This window comes from Gouania willdenowi, chromosome 6 (assembly GCF_900634775.1).
Source record: "Gouania willdenowi chromosome 6, fGouWil2.1, whole genome shotgun sequence".
In the NCBI taxonomy this organism is placed as follows: Eukaryota; Metazoa; Chordata; class Actinopteri; order Blenniiformes; family Gobiesocidae; genus Gouania; species Gouania willdenowi.
In genome coordinates, this window is record NC_041049.1 from 11,065,931 (window position 1) to 11,084,645 (window position 18,715).

Below are 18,715 nucleotides of genomic sequence, written 5' to 3' on the forward strand. Positions count from 1 at the left end.
AATTATATTGAGAGAGGAGAGTATTCTCAGCACGTGTGTGTGTGTGTGTTTAATGTGTGTGTCAGTGCAATAGGCTGGTTCACACACATCTCTCTGTAGCTTTAATGACAAGGAATGTGCAGCAAAATAGCAGCACTCTGCGTAATGGACAGATAGTTGTGTCTGTGTCACAGCTTTATCAGAACACGCCAAAAAAAAACGTGAAGTCACATTAATACACTCTGCTGCGACTGACCTTGTTAGGCTTCATGCCTTCTTTGTATTTAACACACAAAACACTAACTTGAAGCTTAAAACTCTTGCAGGCTTGTGATAAATGGAGCTTTTTTTCATGAACAAATGCGGAATTTTGCGTCGTCTCACATTGTGCATGGGTTTTTTAAAAGTTTACTTACCTTTGATTTGAGTTTAACTTTCCTTTTTGAAAGACAAACGTCGCTTATTTAACATGGCCAGTGACGCTGAAGGTAAATGCTGCTCAGTGCGTCTCAGTGTGTAGGTTATGGCTTTCAAAGCAGCGATATGTACTGTACATACACCCCCTTCCTCTCAACCCTATTTTAGGTCACATGATATATCCATGGAAATAACAGGTTAATCCTACTTTTAATCTAATTCCCACTAAATGTGTTTCACAAATAAATATTGTCGATGCAAAATAAGAATACCTATTCAGCTTTAGTTATTAAGTGCTATATTCATATTTTACATGTTGGCTCAAACAACAGCACATCAGTTTTTCAACATACTGTATGTGGAAAAGCCGATACAGATATCAATCAATGTTATATTTTATAACAAATGTCAGCTTTATGGATTTAGCACATTTTAATGACAATTAAAGCCTTATTTTTTAGATGTATGTATATTATATGATTATATTATTATTAGGGGTGTCCCGATTCAATATTGATATCAGATATCGGACTGCATCTAAAATCTTCGATATAATATATATTGGTTTTTTGGATTTATTTTTTCAGTATCTTCTATTTTTAAATTTATTTTATTTTCAATTATAGAATATTCTTATTCTAAAATGTTAATTATATGTAATTCATTGGTTTATAATGAATGTTTTTTTTTTTTTTTTTTTTTTTAATGATGAAGCATTTTCTAACATTCCACACTACAAAAAAAAAGTAATAAAAGTACGTGTGAGTCATGCTGATATCGTATCGGATTGATATCGGTATCGGCCAATACTCAAGGCTGCACTATCGGTATTGTATCAGAAGTGAAAAAGTTGTATCGAGACATCCCTAATTTTTATTATTATTATTATTATTATATTCAATGCCCCCTCTTATTATCATAAGTACCCTCTCGATAATATATATATACAGTATATATATATCTTTGGTATGTCCCTGTTTACAGTGGTAATTAAAGTAGAGGTTGATGTTCAACTGAACAAAGCACCAATACAATTTGTCTTTGTCTTTGTATTTTATCCAAACATAAAATTAGAAAGCAGTGCTCCAACGAATAAAACCATTTTTGTTTTTGTTCAACTTTATTTTTTTTAATGTAAATCATGATCTACTTAATATACCATTTCTACTCAATGATTCACCATTATCTTGTGCTATAGACTGCTACCTATTGACATGAATTTATTTAAAGAAACATTGATGGTGCTGCTTGCAGAGTTTGGTGGAAAAAAGTTGTATAGGTTATAAGTAGGGATGCACCGAATATTTGGCCACCGAATATATTCGGCCGAACATTGCAAAAAAAACAACATTCAGCCTACGGTTTAGTGAGTTAAAAGCAAGGCCGAATGTGTGTGACGCAATCAAACAACGTGCAGTGATTTAGAGTCGGAAAAGTGTGTGCGCGTTGCTGCAGAACCAGAGCAGCAGCAGCAGCTCCTCCTTTCCGCACACAAACACAGCCAGACTCTCTCCTTACCACCCTCCGTTGTTCGTCACCGCACGAAAGTTGGAAACCGTCCAATTCCACAACCGAGTCTGTTGTTAGCGCTGTGAGCCACAAATCCGTAAACATCCCCATTGTTTCCTCCTGACACTACACCGGGTGTCGCTGCATAGACTGGTGTAGCATTAGCATGGAGTGCAAACAGCTGATGTGTGTAAACAATGTGTTCATGGCTCCAAGCAGTGACTCGCAACACGATCGGCAGCAGAAAAAGTAGTGCAGTTTGCATTTACATATATGGCAATAAAGTACAATATATATTCTATTTTAAACAGCAGTGTTTGTTATAGTTGGAGAGGGAGGAGCTCACATTCTTGGAGGCGTGCTAGGTGACGTCACGTTTATTTTTACACAATGTGGAATAACAAGGGAGGGAGGAAACAGAACTTTTTCAACTCTGTCCCTCTGAATGAGGCTAAAGGGATGAATATCACTGTAGCAAAACCATTATGAAGTGATTTTTTTCATCATACCTCCCCTTTAATGCACTTTAGTTTTTTTTTTTGGAATGCATGTTTTGTTTTATTTGAAGGCCTAATATAAATGAAAAACTTTGTTGTGCTTTTTGGAAAAGCAAAGGCTACTGGAATATTTAAAAAAAAAGTCATAATATTCAGTAAACATTTACTTTCTTTAAAAAACATGTCTAAAATGTATTGTAGGCTATTTATGCACTATTAAAAATATAATGAAAAACTACAACCGCATTCGATATTTGGTATTCGGTATTATTTGGTATTCAGCCAAGCGATTTTATTTGGCTTCGGCCACAGGTTTTCATTTCCGTGCATCCCTAGTTATAGGTATTTAGTGTTCCATGACACCGTGGTTATAAATCAACCTCAGAAGTATGAACTCACATGATATTATGTCTAGTCGGCATTGTTAGAAACAATGAACAGAAAATGTGCAGCAAGACCACATCATCTTACTTGCAAATTACAGTAGATGAAAAATGCTTCACTAAGATGGATTGCATACACTGCACTTTGGTCAGTATGGCAACTTTGATAAAGACATTGACTTATGTAAGTGAATAAATGTGTGGAAGTGTAAATCCAATAAATAGTATTAATGGTTCAGGGAAGAAAAGAAAACACTTGCATTGTGTTGATAACGCCAACAGAGAAGAAAGAAGTGACGAGGAGAGTAAATGGAAGAAAGGTTGTAAAAATAAACATTGGAGAAGTTCTCGGAGTTCACTCCAACCCTTTCTGGCATGTTTCAAAGGCACGTGAGGCAGATACTGCTTCACATATCGACACAGTTCACTTGCCTTGCAGCTAAACTGGGACAAACCATAATATGCACATCTAAACACCTTCAAAAGTCACAGTCGCACACCAGAGGGAACGGAAGGAGTGTGGGTAAAAAAAAAAAGTTTTCCGCTGATAGAAATTAAAGGATGCTGGTATTAAACCTCTTTGATGCAACGTGAAGATGCGATATTTTCACAAATTGGCTTGTCGGATTTTCCTCGGGGAGTTTCGAGACAGAAAAAGCGTTTGACTTTGAACGATCCCACCCCACTATAGTACACACTTTCAATAATTCACACTTACAGATCTGCATTTGCTACACTGACTATAAATATTTTAGCACAACAGCAGTGTGGCAGTCGCGGCGCTTCTCGGCAACAGTTTATAGGCTGAATGTGGAGTGTGTGAAGATGGGGGAAGTAAATCATAACCACTATTCTGTTGGGAAATTTTCCAGCACGGATGAGAGTTTGCTGGCCTGCTGTAGGGCAGCCACTTCTAACTCAGAGATCATACGTTCTCACACAAACTTTAATTCTTTAATCTGAAAGAGCAGGATTATGATGAAATTTCCTGAAACCTTGAGTTCGGAAACAAAATAATTTCATTTGAAAGTGGGAAAGCAAACCATTGCTTCTACTTATGCTCTCGATAGTCTTTTTAGTAGATCTGCAAGTGTTTGCCTCATAGATCACTGCATACAACGTAATTTACTAAAAAAAAAGCAAATAAGGTTGAAATAGACGCTTAAAAGTTTGTTTTCCTCCACACCCTAAACAAGGGGTTCACAACTGGTCTCACCCTGGGACCCACATTTTATCACGGTCATTATATTGTGACCCGGTATTTTTTAGAATTCAACCAAAAATAAATTTTTTCTCAATTAGCTGTTGAAAACACACGTATATAATCTTTTTTAAATGATAAATCTCTATATTGTCTTGCGTAACATGCATTTCACAGCATGCCTGTCAAAAGACAAGTTTATTTCAAAATAAAAGACAAGTCCAACATGAGAGATATTAAGTATTCATTTATTTTTGACCAACTGTCCTGTCCGTGACCCACCCAGTACAGGTCTGCGACCCACCAGTTGAGAATCACTGCCCTAAACGCTCCATTTTTGACATTTTCACTTATTGCATTATGGGATGTGGAATCCAGTAAACAAATGCATAGAAGTGTTTTTACTTAATATCTTATCGTTATTCTTGAGAAAAACACTTAAATTTCAACTGTTTTTCTTTCTTTTTGGAGTAAATGATGTTTGAGTCGTAGATTTATGAGGTTTGATTTTATCTAATATGACATTATTGTTTTAGCAACTTTAAGAAATATAAGTTTTTTTTTTGGGTACGTATTGCAAAAAAAATAAAAAATATCACACTGAAAATCACTAAAATGATCACTCACAGCCCACCTGGGATTATTTCAGGGCCCACCAGAGGGCGCGTGTCACAGTTTGGGAAGTGCCGTTGTATGTAGAAGAATATCAGATTAAGTCTGCATATTATAAACACTATATTTAAAAAAAAAAAGCTACAATTTCTACCCTTGTTTTATCTGAGACATTATCGGACACGCTATACCTCTGCTTCACTAATGAATATTCTTATAGGCCCTGTGAAAATGATTCGTGTTTGATTCCAGTTTCTACAAATTGTTACTCAGGAAAAAAATGACCCCAAACACCTGCTCACACCACCTCATTCAATCAAGTCCAGTGTAGAGGATGAAACACGTCACTAAACCACTGCAGCAGCTCATTTAACAACTACGCCGACCTGCCCTTGTCCGTCAAACTCCAACCCTAACATTCATAATCACGGACACTTCTATGATACGACTGTGCTTTTCACATAAGAACATCTATTTAACCCACTAATGAGATGACTTTTGTGTGTGCGCGCGGGTGTGCGCGGGTGATGGAGGAAAATATCCAATTAAAAAACAGCCAATCACTGACTTAATGAGAGGCCATGGATGACAGATTAAATTGCTTGTGAGGAATGGGAAAAATGGAAGCGAAAGAATGTGGGGGTGGGCGCCTGCATGGTAGGTAAGGGATGACAATGGGTTGTCAAATAAGGTTAGAAATGGAATAAAACGGAGAAAAGAATGATAAAGCAGGGGAAAAAAATCACAATGGGCTAAATCCTTATTTGCTTTCTAAATCCTCTTAGGCATGAATAGGTGTTGTAGGAGCACATTCTTGTCCCTATTAAAAAAAAAGGTGAAACCCGACGAAGATTACACTGTCTGGGTGTAGAGAAAAGAAAGAAAAGCAATGCAAAAAGCACGGTAGGAGATATTAAAAAGAAAAGACAATAACCAAGATGTGGGGATCATCTTTACAATCCATAAAACAGCGTGAGAATGTGTTTGCGTTAGGCCGGATTGCTTCCCTAATGAGAGTGTGATTTGACACAGACATGGAGGGTTAGAGTGTGATTCCCAGTATGATATCAACCCCTAATGCTTGATTTATTCTTCACATGCTCAAGTATTGCAATAGTCCATTTATTCATTAATTCATCTTCTGTAGGATCTCCTTTGCAGGGTTACGGGGTCTGAAGGTGCCTACCACAGCTCACTAACCTATGGAGAGTACCCCCAGTTTGTTGCCAACGCATGGAAACAACATTCACACATTCATTCAATCCTTGATGGTAATTAAGAAGCCCTAATTATAAAACAAAGCCCATCCAAGTATGTGTTGAACGGTTGCTGCAGTTGCACAAACTGTGCAAAGTAATTATGTATTTTTGACGTGTATAAGGCAGTGTTCTCAAATGGGGGTACGTGTACCCCTAGGGATACGCAATGGCACTACAGGGGGTACTTGAGAGAAAGAGATATGAAAATTAACAAATAACGTGAGGCGTAATCCCACCCCAGGCATGAGATGAATGGAAATGAAATAAATCTATTCAGGAGTTACTAAATTATTGTGGTCAGGACTCCATGTGGGGTCACATTAAGTTTAAATAGGGGTGTCTGAAGTTTCTGAAAAATTAAAATAGATTTTTGTATTTTTTATTATTATTAATAATAATAATAATAATAATAATAATAATAATAATAATAATAATATATCAGTTTTATATAGTGCTTTTCAAAGAAAACTCAAAGACACTTCACAGGAAACAGGAGTGAAAGAGATGAGTTAGTTGAATGCTTGTGTGAACAGGTGGGTTTTTACCTATATTTGTTATTGCTCTAAAAACCCCAAAAACATAGTATTTGAGGTTTATTTTCCCAAACTCGCCTGTTTTCCAGAGTTTTAGCCTCTGAAAAGTCACTTTCTGAGCAACTCTACACAAACAGGCTGATTTGCTGCCTACTTATGCATATTCATGAGTGGGCGTGTCTATAGACCGGACACTGACTTCCTCCTCCCCGTACGATGACGTAGGACCAGAGGACGGTCCGCCCTCCTCCCACCCACTCCGTAGCTGAGCTCACGCTGCTTTATAAACACGAGACAGAGCGTGGGGGCGGGGCGTTCACCGGTACATACTATACATAGACTGTAGAAAATACATACATAGCACTGTGTGAAGGACGCTGAAATGCTCACCTTCGTGGGCGTGTCTGTTTACATGTCAATCACGGCAGAGAGCTTTCTGGAGGCGTGGCTTCTCCAGCTCAGTGCTGCGTCAAATTCATCATCAAAGTGGGAACTCGTCATGAAATTGAAGCGAGGTGTTTAGGCTCACCCTGCAGCAATAAAGGAGTAAATCACCCTCTAACTAACGATTGAGGGAATCAATGAAAAAAACACTTTGGTCATGTGTATGAAGCCCTAATAACACTTTTATCATGTTTAAAGCACAGAAAAGTTGATTTAGGGTAACATGGGCCCTTTAACGATTGTAGTGAGTCTGAGGCACGTATGTTGGGGGGAGAGAGTTCCAGAGGGTGGGGGCCACTGGTCTAAAGTAACCTCTTCACAGTTAAAAAGAAAATAAATATTTGTGGTCACGATCTAATTAACCTTTTTACTAAAACCACATGCAAAATGGCTAAACCTAGAGGATCCATGTGCGTCTCGTACAGTATAAGCAACACATCTGTCTCCACATGAGTGCTTTACCTGGAAGTTGAGGTGTCCATTCTCTGAATCAGCTCATGCTGATTTGAAGGAGAATGTTTTTTTGTGCTCAGCATGTGGACATCTGTATTGATCAGCACTGTTCTCATCCTTCTGTTCTATTCACTCTTTCCTCTATTGAAGTCACATGTTACCGCTCCCTGTATCTCTCTCTCTCAGCTTTGAAATCACACTCTGTGTCCGGCGTCTGTGTCCCAGGCCCCAGGAACAGCAGGTGGCCTGTTCATATCGATCTGTTCCACGCTGCTTTCATACTATTTGTCTATTCCAGGAAATGGAAACGTGCTCGAGCTTTATTCTACATTAACACGATGATTCAGCAAACAGGAATTAAATACATATTTTGTTGTTGAAGAATGGTCAGATTGTCCATCACAAAGGCATAAGGGTGTGCATATGTGGCAACAGCAATCAGGTGTGCTGCAGCCAATCAGGTAGAGGGAGGAGGGAGACCATACAGAAAGAAAACACAGCAGCCTACCACATGTAACAGGTGTGCACGGTGATGTAGTGCAGTGGTTCCCAACCAGGGGTATGTGTACCCCTAGGGGTGCTTGAATACATTGCAGGGGGTACTTGGAAACATTGGTGAATCTATTTCCAACATGCTGAGTCATTTTTAAGCCTATTTCAGACACTGTACATGATCATCAAACATCTTTTCCAACCATTGACAATAAACGGCATTAATGGAATAAACAATATTGTGGCTTTAATATCCTAATAAACATGTTGTGCACATTACTAAAAATTGAGGTTAGTACGACCACCTCACAGTCCTGAGTTCAAGCCCTTGGATGGACACTTGAGTTTCCTCCAGTTACTTTGCCATTACTACTTGCGGCACAAATTTTCAAGACGCGGCCACCGCGCGAAAGCTTCATTCGTTTCATATGCGCGTCTGCAGCGAATCTAAAAAAGCGCCGCCAACCACACTACCTTTCTTTCAACCATCAACTATGGAGGACCCCAGGAAAATTCATGTTCTTGACCTTCCGTAGAAGCTGAAGTGCCGGCAAAACGCACGACGCATCAAACTCGGTGGGAGTTGCGCCAAAAAATGACCATGTCACAAACCGTCACGATTATTTTCTCCTCCATGCTGAAATGGTTGAAAAGACCGGTGTTCGTGTTGACGGCCTGTTCAATATTTTCAACTCAAGTGATTAACGAATGTCACGGAAAATCGGGAGCGCGTGTGCCGCGGCCAACGCTCTTGCCACGCGGATCTAACCGCGCCATCAACAGGAGAAGAATTTGCGTCTGACCGCGTCTATCCCTTTAACTTTGTATGTAATCTGGTCACGACGCGTCCGGTGTGAACGCAGCATTAGGCTGATTGGAGTCTCTATGTTACCTGTAGGAGTTAATGGGAGCGTGAGTGGTTTGTCTGTCTGTGTGTGTTTGTTGCTTTGTGACGGACTGGCGCCATGTCTAGGGTGTACCCCCACCTAGCACCCGATGTAAGCTTGAGATAGAGACCAGCAGACAACCACTACCCTGAAAAAGGAGCACGCGGTAGTGTTAGTATCGGTAAATGTTGAAAAATCGAAAACTTAGTATTGGACAATATTGACATGTTGGATTTCGACTAAAAATCTGATTTTGAACATCCCTACTTTATATTTGATCGTATTCCAGATACAGCCTCAGTGTGTATTCGCTGTACAAACACTATGTACATGCTAATGCTGACACGCCAACAGAATCATGACCAGGAACCGGTTAAGGGGCTTAAGCTTGTTTCCATATGCCAGACATGTGGTTTTATTTAACATAGGTCAGGAAGTACATATTACATCCACCTTCATGCATATGAATAAGGGTTTTAATTAACAGGATGAGTGATTGTTCCGTTCCTAATTTGCCTGCAGTCGTTGGCACACATTGATGATATTCAGTTGTATTATAGCTCTGTCAGCTATTTCTGACTTGCGCTGTTTGTCAAACAGCAGCATGTGTCTCAAAAATGGCTCCAACTCCCAACAAAAAAAGAAAGAAAAGGCGAAAGAGCAAACATGTTGTAGAGAATGTGGCCAAATAAATGCAAACCACACACGTCTCCTGGTGCTGCTCGAAAATAGAATCTTTTTTGGGCAAGTAGAGCCTTGTGATTAATGAGGTACTTGGATATAAGATCACCGAGATGTAAATATGTGAGTTAGAAAAAAAATTGTATTGTTTAAGAATAAAAAAAGGAGGATTTTGATAGAAAATGGAAGAAATGGATTAGATTTACAAAGACACCAGCATTTAAAGCAAACATGAGTAACTGGCGGCCCGGGGGCCACATGCGGCCCTCGCTTTAATTTTGAGTGGCCCTGGAAGTAAATGCACAAAATAAGTTAATTACACATACAAAATTACAGAAATGTGAACTAGAACAATGGTTCTCAACTGGTCTCACACTGGGACCCACATTTTGCCAAGGTCATTAAATCTTTTTTAAATCTATATATTTTTCTATGCAACATGCATTCCACAGAATAACTTTCAAATTAAAGTTTATTTAAAAGACAAGTCCAACGTGAGAGACCTTAAGTATTCATTTACGTTTGACCAGCTGTTCGCGACACATCCAGTACAGGTCCGCAACCCACTTTTGGGTCCCGACCCACCAGTCGAGAATCACAGAACCAGACAATATAGACAAGAACAACAATAAAAACCAACACCAAATGAGAAAAAATGACAAATAACACACAAAGCAACAAAAATTGAGATTGAAATAAGCTAAATGACTTAAAAAACATACATAATACGAGAGTAAAAACACACAAGACAGCAACAGAAAGCACAAAAGGAGAAAAAATTCCACAAAAAATGAAATAAAACAAATAGATTACACCAAAAACACATGAAACGACAACACACATGTATTTTTCTTCCCTGTGTTAATGCTCAGATTGGTCATTATTTTAAATGCGGACATGAATGTTGCTAATGTGGCCGTCGGATCAGAAAAATCACTTTTTTTTTTGGCCCCACTGTGATAAAATGATAATGTCTCCCCATTTTACTTTTCTTTTTCTTGTTTAATGAAGAAAACTAATGTAAACTGAACACCACAAATCCCTGTGTACACTATGACCTGATACCATGTTTGTTGTTCTATGTTCATGTATATATGTGGAAAATATATTTAAAAAAAAAAAGGCAAAGTTAGTGCAGGGAAAAGGGAGAGAGCAAATAAATGTTGATGGTGCGCTACAGGCTGGTTGGACTAGCTTTAATTCCCTTCTGTCTTCTTCTATGTGGAGTGGTGTTGTTTGGCTGCAGGTGGAATCCCTGTTTAATTACAAGTGGTGCGAGCAGGGAAAGAGACGGATAACGAGTGGAATGAAGAAGAATTAGTTGATAATTAAAGTCTCTGCAGATGTATTAAATGATCACTTTCCCACTGCAGGTTGACATGAAAGCCTCTGGCGTCATGTAAAGATGGAGGTCGGATGAGAAGAGGAAAAAACAAAGTCAATCTCTATTATCGCGGCGGACTGATTACGTTGTTGAAGTGGTAATAATGGTTAAATACATACTCGTGCACACACACCTAATGTGTCACCTCACGTGCATTCTTTTTGATCCCATTGTGTCACCACAGCGAAGGATCACGAGTCTTTCTCTCCAACCATTAAGGCATCAAGTTCATCTCTAATCTCACTTCCAGTCGCACAATATGAAAAAAAACACACATTTTTTTTTCTGTTTTTTTAACGTTTTCTGACTTGTTTTTAGAAACAAAAAAATCTAAATATTTTCTACCCCTTCCGTTGTCCTACCCTGACTCACTCTCCCCTATTCCCTTCACCCTCACCAAGGTCTAACACTGGCCTCTCTTTTAATACTCTCCCTTTAGTAGTGGTAGTAGTAAAACATGCATAGCTGTCACAAAAAGATTGCACTGCATGTAGTGCAACATAAGCAGACAAGGTGAAAAAAAAAAGAGGAAATCAACCACTTTTCAAAGTTTATCCCATTTTTGTAAAGAAAAATACCTTAAAAGATTTGGATAAAGAGTGGAATGAAGAAGAATTAGTTGATAATGAAAGTCTCTGCAGATTTATTAGATGAACACTTCCTCATGTTTATTGTCGCGGGGGTGTGATTATGTTGCTAAAGTGGTAATGGTTAAATATGTGCTCTCCGTACTCGTGCACACACCTATTGTGTCATCTCACATGCGTTCTTTTTGATCCCATTGCGTCACCACAGAGAAGAATCACACGTGTCTTTCTCTCTCTCTCCAACCATTAAAGGTGCAGTCCGCAACTTTCAGATTTGCTGCTCTCTTGCCCTGCCTCCAAACTTTCCAAAGTCCCTCCCTCAGAGGACCTAACAAGCTAACGTTAGCCCAACAGCAACATCACAGTAATATAACATGCACTGTTAAAAGCATATTACTTCTCTAATCTCACTTCCAGTCACACAATATGAAAAAAATGTGCATTTTTTTCTGTTTCTAACATTTTCTTATTTGTTTTTAGAAACAAAAAATATCTAAATATTTCCCACCCCTTTGATTGTCCTACCCTGGCTCCCTCATCCATGTTCCCTTCCCCCCAAAAAAGGTGTAACACTGCCCTCTCTCGAGTTTTTCTTACTCTTCCTATAGGGAAGGATGGTGATGGTCACAATTATGCAATAAAATAAGGAAAGTGTCTATTCGTACGGTTGCCGTACGGACAACCCCCGGTGCTATTGGTACGTTTACCAAAGTGTCTTAGGGTTAGTTTAGGTTTAGGGTTAGGTTATAACCCCATATCGCAACAATTTTCATGGTTAGGTAAAGGTTTACGGTTAGGTTTAGTCTTAGTCACGTGACCTAAACTGGCCAATGAGGGGCGCTGCGTACGGATAGAATGTTTGTATACTGATACGGCAACCGTACGGATAGCCACTATCTAAAATAAACGCATGTATTTAATTGTAGTAGTAAAACATGCATAGCTGTTGATCTTCAACGGCATGTGCAGACGAGGTGAAATAAAAAATTCAATTTGTGTTTTTCCTTTTTTACTCTTATAAATAAAAATGCCTTAAAAGAGTCGGATAAAGAATGGAATGAAGAATAATTAGTTCTCACGTGTGTTCTTTTTGATCCCATTGTGTCACCACAGCGAAGAATCACATGTCTTTCTCTTTCTGTTTCTCTCCAACCATAACCTAACCTCATGTCTTTTCTTTTTTTTTTTTTTTTTTTTTTTTTTAAGTGTGATTACGTTCAGCTGCGTCCATCTTTTTGCCTATTGTGAAAAGTGGGAGAGTGCAGAGAGTAATGGCTGTCATTTGCTCACCTGAAACAGGAGGGAATTATAAACGCCCCCCCCCCCCCCCCCCCCCCCGTTCTTTGTATTTATCCCCGTCGATATGATAGTCATGGTAAAGGAGACGTTGGCCAGTAATGGCTCCAAGCCCTGCGAGAAGATTGTATGAAATAAATCTGATATCGAGATGAGAGGGAGAAGGGTGCACTGGGTCGTTCAGCCACCAAATCCCTCAATTTTTTGATAAAAGAGGAGACAAAAGTGTTGCCTGCTAAAGTGTGTGCACACGGCTGATAGAGAAGCACGGGGCTCTGCAGAGATGATAAATGCTCAATCCTGCCTCACCTCAGAGCATCTGACTGACAGACAGACAGACAGACAGACAGAAACCTAGACAATGGTTGATACCAGGATACGCACTCTGGAACGGAGGATGGAGTGTGTGTTTTTCTTTGTTTGTGCGTTATCTTTTTCCCCCGAGAAGCATATCCCAGCAGATACGTAGCAGTATTAGGCTAAGACAGGGGTGAAACTGTGAGCTACTTAATAGGTACTGTATAATCCAAAGGGCTACCTGTTAGAAAAACACTGCTTAAATACATTTCACTTTAATTTGAGGGTAAGATCAAAAGGAAAGCTAGCAGTAACTTAAAAAGGTAGGAAATGTTGAGTTATCAACATGAAAAACTTTATTTCTTCTAATTTATGCAATTGTTTCATTTCCATTGAATTTTGTTGAATATCCACCTTGTGTTTTTAAGATTACATCGTATATTCTGGTGTATATACAGTATATACTGTATATGCTGGCGACCGTGGCTCAGGTGCTGGAGGGTCGTCTTCTGATCGAGAGGTTGGGGGTTCGATCCCAGTACCTGACTATGTGTCGAAGTGTCCTTGGGCAAGACACTGAACCCTAAGTTGCTCCCAGTGGTCGACTAGCGCCTTGCATGGCAGTCCTGTCCCACTGGTGTGTGAATGTGAGAGTGATTGCGTGAATGAGCTGATATGTAAAGCGCTTTGAGACTGCTTCAGTGTGGGGATAAAGCGCTATGTAAATCTAGTCCATTTACCATTTAGTCCATAACATATTATATATAACATACAATTACAGTACAATTTAGCCAAAAGTGTCATCATTTAGCGAACGACACTTAATGACAGCCTTCATGACACCTTATTAATGCTAATGACAGCCGTATGTATAAAACTTCAAGGAAATTGCATCCAGAGAAAGATATAAGATGGACAATACAACGCTTTACACAAGGAAAGAGTGAAATTGCGTTTTCATGGCAGGCACGACTGTGGATGGCAAAGATGCCTTTTAAAGGGTGAACAGTTTGATTAAAATTCCCATCAAAACGTGAAATAATACATCTATTTTGGTTTATTTCTCAGGAAGATTATATCCATTGTTATCCTGGTGCATGCATAAGCATTAATCTGATGATGTGTTTATTTTGCTGCACTTGTCAACATGTGCAATGATAAAACTTGATGTAGTTACCTGTTTAATATTTAAATGAACGCTACAAATGTTTCAAATTTTTTTTAGGAAGTCACGTGGATAAAAAGTGATGACAAAATATTCAAATTGGCAACACGGATGGTGGCCATCTTGGATTTTTTAATTTTGGGTGATCCAGCGTGGATCCCATTAAAAATGGATTTAGCATACTCAAAAAAACACCATGCACAAATGTTCATGTTTTCTTCCAGAAGTGAACGTCGTTTTGACATCTCTGCTGGAGCTTTTGACAAGCACACCAATGATCTCCCTTTTTCTGTCTTCAATGACATGTTTATCTGTATGATTTTGCCTTTATCAGAATCAGAATTCCTTTATTAATCCCAGGGGGAAATTGCTTATGTTACAGCTGCAGAAAAAAATTACAAATAAAAAAATAAAAACGTTCAACAAAGACGAAAGAAAGAATAAACGTCAAATAAATTGCATAATTAAGTAAAAGATACACACACATCACAGTAGTCGAAAATAAAGTAGGATAGATAATACTGATAGTGATAATGATAATATACAAATATGATAGAGGTATTTACAAAAATAATACAAATATGATTTATATATTTACAACAGTCAAGCTATGAGGAACTGCAATTACTAGGTGTTTCTACAGTTTTGACTCACGGCTGGCTCAGCTTGTATGGCAGATTGTAAAGTGACAAACCACTGCCTTTTATACTCCTGTTTGATGAGGCTTTGGCAGTAGAAATCTCTTCACAGGCTATCAGAATGCTCTTTCTCTTCAGAGACTGAGAGGGTCTTTAGGTTGCAGTGAGCTGCAGCAATAGTGGCGTACAGGTCGTAGTGGAGAGTGACAGTTAAAGCAGAAAATCTCTCTCTTCAAAGACATCATGCAATAGGGGATCAGTGTTGGGTTTGATCATGTGCACACACCCGTGGCTCTGCTATCTCACTGATGCCATCTCAAACTCATTCCCTTTATCTACCTAATGCAAATATGCATCTACACTGTTGGATGTGGAGAGGCCAAAGCATACCAGCAGTTTGTTTCATAGACACAAACGCACGTGATAAGGTAGCACACAGCATTGTCTCTAATCTGTAATGGCACGCAGGATTTCTCTAGACTATGACAGACAGATAAACCCTCTCTGAATTCACTCAGCTCTGTTAGAAGGTGAGCGTGTGTGTGTGTGTGTAATATGTATTCGTACATGTAGCTAGGGGTGTGCATTGCCATGAAACTGACGATACGATATGATTCACGATTTGCATGTCACGATACAATATACAGTAGTCCCTCGCTATATCACAGTTCACATTTTTGTGGCCTCTGCGTTTCGTGGATTTTTTTTACAGTGCACTTTGGGATGCATTTTTTACAGTGTATGAGCGCGCATTGTGTTCCGCGTCCTGATTGGCTAATGCTGCGTTCACCCACCAGAGACACATCCAACTCAGTGAGTTTCACTGCCTGCTGAAGTGAGGAGCTGTGCTCCTTTTTCTCCTCTCATAAACATAAACCACCAGTGAAAAAAAGCCGGTGTGAGTAGCGGCTAATGCTAACCTAGCTCAGTGCTACAGAGAGAACTTTTACCTGCTACTACCACCTCCTCACTGATTCTCCTCCACACTAAATCCTGTTATAAAGGTCGTGTCATACAGCTCCAGGTGCTCACACACAGCTTCTACTCCATGGTTGAATGGGTGAACAGACCAATGTCTGTGTTGCTGTGATGTCATCATCAACAAAGACTCTGAATGCGTTCGACATCAATGTCTGTATGTTTGAAAACAGGTTTATGTTTTAAAATCTACGAAGGTTTGAACTTTGAGAGTGTTTAAACAAGAGAGAAATGTTAATTCCTGTCTGAGAAAAGTGTATAAAGTGTGGGGTGAGGGGTTTTACAGCCTTAAAACATGTAAAATAATTGTAAAAAATAAAGCTGACTACTTCGCGGATTTCGCCTATTGCGGGTTATTTTTAGAACGTAACCCCCGTGATAAATGAGGGACTACTGTATCCCGATACTGAACAATACGATATACTGTACATTGAGCTATCATTAATTACAACTCTAAACTTTTTCAAACTTGCGAGAACAAGTAAATGGTAGTTAACTCTAATTCAATATCAAAAACAAGTTTTATGTTCATCAATGTATGCTTCTGCAACAGATTCTGATTCTGTTAAGTTCTTAAATTCTAAAAAGTAACCACATACGTCTATAAAAGTGCGCTGTATGTTTTATGAACATCTAAGCTAAAATGCATTAAGTAGTGAGGTAGTTTAACAAGATCTGATGTGGTTCACTGACACCTAGTGACCAGGCGTTTGCATGCTATCCTTATGTTAGCACAATTAAATGTTTTTTTTCATTAAAAAACATGATTATAAAAATCGATTTGGACATTTTTTGGATTCATACGATGATCACACGGTGAAATATTGCGATATATGACCGAATGATTTTTTTTCTGACACCCTCACATGTAGCAAGTAAAAGTGTGGAAGATGGTCAGTGCATGTTTTGGTCCTTGGAACAGAGCTTTTTATTGTTTCGAAAAACATTGTACTGATCCATCAACTTCAAAATGACAACTTCCAGTCGCACGAGATGAAAAAACTAGCCTTTTGTTTTTAGAAACAAAAATATTATCCATTGTCCTACCCTGACTCCCTCTTCCTTGTTCCCTTCCTCCTCACCAAGGTGTAACACTGCCTTATATTTTCCTTTTCATGATTTTTTTTTTCTTACCCTTCGTACAGGGAGGACTGGTAAGGGTCAGACTTGTGCAATAAAATAAATCAATGTATCTAATTGTAATAATAAAACATGTATAGCTGTCGCTAAAAGATTGCACCACATATAGTGTTGACCTTTGACAGAAAAGGTGAAAAAGAGAGTGAATCTGCCACTTTTTAAAGTTTTGTTTATCTTTTTTTTACTCTTATAACGAAAAATGCCTTGTATTTACATTTAATGTATGTGTGTATTCTTATTATAAATATATATATTTTTTACCTTCTGAACATATAACCAAAGATGTAGTAATTTCTGCTTCTACTGTGTGTGTGTGTGTGTGTGTGTGTGTGTGTGTTTGCAGGTGCAGATATAAAAATTCAAATTTTTTACCTTGACTGTGTTTAATATGGACTTAAGTGTGACTTTTTTATTGGAGGCACCCGCTGTAAGCTGATGATGTCCTGTGTGATAGCGTGTGCATCCAACAGAGAGATGCACCGTCAGTGCCAGGTTGCGCTTTAGAGATACCGCTAAGCATAGGAATTTATGATCTTGCATTATATTCAGTCATGCCCTACATAGCATGGTTTAATTATGGGGCTTTTCAGAGACTCAAATATGCAGTTTATTCTGGAAAATGTCCCATGAAGACACGTGTAATTACACTCAAATGTGTGAGAAGGGTACAATATGCATTTTATTTTATTTTATACGGATACAGGTGTTGAAACAGTTATCAGGAAGGATTTTTTTTATTTTATTGTATTAATCTTTTTTTTTTACTATGCATGTTTTCCAAAAATATAAAATCCACTGGCATTGATGTATTTAAGGCATGAAAATGAGGGTTAAAGCATCGTTTCTTAAAATTTGAGATACTTTGTACATAATTACAAAAAGCTGACATTTTAATGATTTTAGTAAAGTTAAAATCAATTTATTAAATATAATACATCAATCATAAAGCCAAATAAATGATGCACACTTAAAAAAAAAAAAATCAAATAATAAGACTTTGCTCATTTGTAAAAACAATAAATAAAAAAAATAGGGGATTCAACACAATTCAACTTTCTTCACTCGTGCAAATTACAACAATAGTCATCTTGAAGCGCTATCAAAATATACAATTCTTAAGAAAAAGAAAAAACCCAACAAATCTACATGAACATGAAGATCTGCATGGGATCTACAACTACAATTTCCCAAGGGTCTGAATTTATGTTATACTTAATATAGTGCATCCCATGTTATATAGTATTAAAAATGTGTAGTTTGAAAATGTTTCTTTTCAAATTATATTGTGTTTTTTAGCCACTCGTGGGTAGTGATGACATTTATTTGTCTGTCCATCAGCTTTATTACTTCAAATTAATCAAGTATATAAAATACTGTTTGTGTACAACGAGTAAAGGATTGAAATATAACTTGTATAGCATGTGCCTAAACACTCAATGTTTACTTTTTATGTGAAAATAATAATAAACTCAACAAAAGCACACTCGCGCGTACATACTGTATATCGACACTCATCATGTGCTTGTAACGATCCACAACAACGCTGCGTGTCTCTCTTTGTGAGTGACATTGGTCGTCCACGAATGACAGCTCATTAATCTAAGTGCCAACAATGACCTGTCATTGTGTCATTGCTGTTACCATGGTAACCACGAGACATGGCACACCTTTACCTCAGCGTCGTCCCTCGTTGCTGGGTCACTTACGGCAGTGTCAGTCAGTGCCAGTTTGAATTAGCAATGCTATACATCATGATAGATGGATTAGTGTCTCCTATGGTTTCTATTTGACATTATCAAGCAGTGAGTGTCATAAAGTCACCTTTCATGAAAGCAATCAATGAAGAAAAAGACATTACATATGAGTGGAGTAAAGTAAAGATC

At 38.3% G+C, this 18,715-nt stretch overlaps 1 protein-coding gene across 2 annotated transcripts in view; it reads left to right on the forward strand.

Moving 5' to 3' along the window:
* The window catches only part of plxna4 (plexin A4), a 336,809-nt gene that overhangs the window by 187,287 nt on the left and 130,807 nt on the right, over positions 1-18,715 (forward strand). The gene's annotated exons all lie outside the window — the stretch shown is intronic.